Below are 4,431 nucleotides of genomic sequence, written 5' to 3'. Positions count from 1 at the left end.
GCTTGAGGCGCCGCAGAACTTCCCGACGTTGCTTGAAGCGCGTCCACCATAGACTTTGTATGTAAACCTGATGCTCCTGACGCTGAAATCGCGTTCGGTGTGAACGCACCATAAGACAGTAAAACGTTAGTTCTGCTATTAAACAACCAAATAATTTTACTGGCACTGTTAGCTTAAGTTTTGGCAAATCAAAGAAATAAGAAAGAGGAGAAAAGTAATGTTAGTGTTTCTACTACTTTACTTTTACCAAAGTACAGTATGAGTCAACCGGAACTGCACGTCTTTTCTCGACTCAGGTCCACAATACACGTCACTCCAAACATGTCAGCTTTTACCTGATGATGACTTCTTAAGGCACCCTCGAAGTAGAAAAACTGGCTCGCCTCCGATCAGTCAGAGAACTGTTGTCAGCTCGCTTACCGGTCATTGGCGAACAGGTGTTATTTTCAGGTAACTTTGTGTCTGCTTCAGTCCAAGCCAGAAAAATTCAAGCCGTATCCGGTTTCTCCTTCAAAATAAAACATCTCTCCATCGGGAGTTACAAAACACACTTGGAGGCTTGAAGCCTCGGATTGGAACACCGACAGGCCTGTCGGGTCCCTGGCTGTAAAATCCCCCTAATTGGCTCGTGGGATTAGATTTTAAAGCCCCAGGGCTGAGATTTCTCCAAAGAGAATCACAGCCTTGTAATGAAAATGAAAGATTTTCTCAAGAAAAAATCCACAATTCACAGAGTTCACAGTAAAATAAAACAGTGATAAAATACAATGAAAACATTGTAATCATATTCTCTGTGATTTTTTTTTTACCATTATAAATCTTTAAGGCACGATAAAAGAAAAGAAGTCGTTCCACTTTTCCTGTGACAGGCATTATCATGATTTAACAAATGCATAAACATTCTTAGTTAAATGACAAGTGAATCACAAACAGAAGAGATTGTTCTGTCCATTATCTGATTAAGAGAACTGAGGGGTTCTCTTCCACGGTTAGAATGACCTGTCATGGCCTAAATAGAGTTCAGTTTGTGATAGAGTTCCTGTCCTCACGTCAGGCCTGTCCGAGGCCTGCTTAGAGGCAGAAAATCTTGTTTCTTCACTCAAGGTGACCCCTACAGACACTTCCTGGTATGTGGGGCAGAAAACGTAACCTTATATGGTGTTTTTGGGGTGGTAGATTATGCTAATCACCTCTCCCCATGCACGAGCACCTCATACGCACTCATCAGTTTACGCAACTCATTTACACACTTTTTCTGAATATGGAAGAGTTTTTTTGAATCTGACGTGGCATGTTCGTACAAACCCTTTGTACGAACAAAAGTAAGAGAAATTTAGGATAAGAATACGAACACGTTCTTGCATGAAGCCCATTGTGCAGCAGCCACGCAAAGTTTTCCAGTCGACAGTTTAACCCACAAAGTCATGAATCTGACCTGAATCCACAGAAATATGACTCTTCTGTTTTCTGGATGTAAGGAGCATCTGAACACGGTGTTAGATTTTTTTGAATTTGTTTGAGTTTTTATTGTTTAAATTCAAACTATCATAAAACTGAACCCCGGGACTCAAAATCATTTAACCTCAGACAAGAAAAAAGAGCAGCCTAAAAATGATCAAAAGAGCCTCAGTCCAGTCTACTGTACTGTATATTTTATATTTTTGTTACGTAGTTGGAAACACATGCAGAGCGCAGGCCTGCAAAGCGCACACACAGCTGAGAATAAAATGTGTGATTTGTCTAAGAAATATTTTAATTCTCACAGAGAAAAAAACTTTCAGCAGATTAATTCAAAACAGCTCATCTGTGATGATTCCTCAGCTCCACAAGATGCAGACAACAGATTTGTTGCTGCGTAAAGTTGTGCCTAATTTGTGGAACAACTGTTCTGCAAGTTGATATCACTACAAGAAGAATTGAGGACAGCGTGTTTATTTTTTTGTGTTTGATTGTTTTTTCTATCACACTGAACAAATTACAATCAGGTATTTTACTGTAATTCTAAGTCGAGTCATGTAGCTGAATGAGACTTCATGATTCTAAAATATTAATCACACCCCGGCAGAAACTTGCAGTGCTGCAACTCGTTTCTTCACACCAGCTATTTAATAAATATTTTTTAAGTTATACCAAACTCATAAGTTCCTCTTTGTTTACAGTCATTTATTAAAGACATGTAAAGGTGGAAATGTCTCTCAGCCTCATGCGCCACTAAAGACAGCAGCTTCACACACGCGTGTACACACAAACACCCACACACACCTTTGCATGTGGCAGATGCATTTTTACACCCCACTACTTATTTACAATTTTCTCACTCATTCTCCATTTAATGTATATTTTTCCTGCATCTCAAAATCATTTCTGATCCCACAGAGAGGACAATCTGAGGAGAATCTCACAAGCTGGACACATTTACATCTGTTTTACATATTTAAATAGAGGCGTGTCAGAGGGAAGTGTCTCAGGTGCGCTCAGTTCCATGTTCGTTGGGATGTATAAAGGAAAGGTGTGGAGAAACACTCCTTTATGCATGAGGGCCCTGGACCTCATGCATAAATTGAAATATAAATTGATGGAATAACATAATTACTCCTCTCCTTCTCAAGTTTCAGAGACAAACCGGTGTCATTTGTCTGAATCTCACTCATGTCATATGGATGAATGTAATTATATTGTTCACATTCGTGGATAAAAAGGGCATTATAATAAGAACGTTTTATTGTGACTGGCAAATAATAGGTTCTTTATGTTATGAGTCCTGAACTGGGGAATAGGACAGCTATGGGTTTTGAAGTTTGCCATTAATTCAGAACATTCACCACACATGTTAAAGTTAATACTTCATTTTCATTGGATAATCAGGCACAAAACAGTAACAAACTTTATTATGAATGACAAAATCTTTGGATATTTTTAATGGTTTAGCCCGAGAAATATGTCTTATTCATTCCAGTGGATGCTGTGTAAGATGCAAGTTTTTCTATTACCATTGTCAAATAAACCTACCAAATGTTTTTGAATCTTACCTGGCAATGTCTCATGTTTGGGTCTTCCAACTCATCATTCACCAAAAATATGTAGTTTATTTTTCCAGAATACAAAAACAACAACATACTGTATATAACATATGTCAGTCAATACAGAAAATCAAACTGTAGCAGCTCCAAATCTTACAATTTGTATTACATTTTCAGTGAAAAAAAAGATAGGTTATATGTTACCTAAAACGTATTTCATCAGGTTTAGTTGTCATATTTGTGGGTTGAGATTGTGTCTTGTGAAAGCAGTGTGATCTAACAATTAAATTGTAGATGTAGATGCCTCCCATACCCACTCAAAATGGGATTCTTTTTTATTTTACCTATGTACAATAAAACAGACACAAACACAGCTTTCTGCATTGGATTTTTTATTTGATTTGAAGCAACAATTGTGCATAATTACTCCAAATTACAAAGTTAAAATAGGGAAAGGAGTGCTGTGACAATGAGAGGTCCAGCGTTAGCAGCGGTCATATCAATGCACCAAAACTAGAGTAACCCCTAACCCTATCCCTAACCAGGAAGAAATATTATAAATCATATTGTTAGCCTCATAGCATAATTGCCCAATACACATTTGGTTACAAATGATTTAGACATATATGCTATGAAGCTAACAATATGCAAAATGCACTAACAAATATGGGTAAGTAATCTAAACCACCTCAGAACAGTAAAGAAGTAAAAAGTTGAGAATGAATCACTAAAAAACAATTTGAATGACATTAAAAGAATGTCAGAACAGAACATGTAGAGCATATCAATCCACAAGCTAAGTAAATAAGTATTCTGAATGACCTATTAGGAGGAACTACTTTGTATTGCAATATAAACACTACATCTGAGTGATGTCAGTGGAATTAACTGTCAATGAAAGTTATTTTTTAAGAACAGAGATGCGTTAAAAGCAACATATTCTAACTGGAAGCCACCAGCAGTGATTGATGCATCAGAGAGAAACTTCATCGTCATCACGTTTCCTAGAACAAAACCAACAGATCTTTTTGTTATAAAAATACAAGAAAAGAAATTATTATTTAAAATGAATGAAAATACATTTTGAAATAAAAAAATTAATAAACATATCTTTATTAGGGTACATTTACACCAGCCCTGTTTAGTCTGCCTTAATTGAACTCTAGTTCATTTGCCTGGAAGGTTTGTTTCCTTTGGGGAGGTGTGAACGCGTAATCAAACTCTGATGTGGACCAAAAAAGCTAACTCTAGTCTGCCTGCAAACGTAGGTCTCGGTACAGTTGAAGCGAACTCTGGTGCAGTTCGATTGCATGGGTGAATGCCAAGCGGACTGGAGTCCACTCCAAAAACAGGAAATGGACTATAACGCAGGGCATGCTGGGTAATAACAGTAATAAATTTTCTCATATCT

At 37.3% G+C, this 4,431-nt stretch overlaps 1 pseudogene; it reads right to left on the bottom strand.

Annotated features, from left to right (window-relative positions):
* Positions 1-3,395: 3,395 nt before the first annotated feature.
* On the bottom strand, positions 3,396-4,024 carry LOC106526570 (tumor necrosis factor-inducible gene 6 protein pseudogene; annotated as a pseudogene).
* Between the last annotated feature and the right edge of the window lie 407 nt (positions 4,025-4,431).

The sequence above is a fragment of the Austrofundulus limnaeus genome, unplaced genomic scaffold (assembly GCF_001266775.1).
Source record: "Austrofundulus limnaeus strain Quisiro unplaced genomic scaffold, Austrofundulus_limnaeus-1.0 Scaffold282, whole genome shotgun sequence".
Classification (NCBI taxonomy): domain Eukaryota; kingdom Metazoa; phylum Chordata; class Actinopteri; order Cyprinodontiformes; family Rivulidae; genus Austrofundulus; species Austrofundulus limnaeus.
Note: the sequence above shows the minus strand (reverse complement) of the source record. Positions and strands in the feature narration are given on the sequence as shown.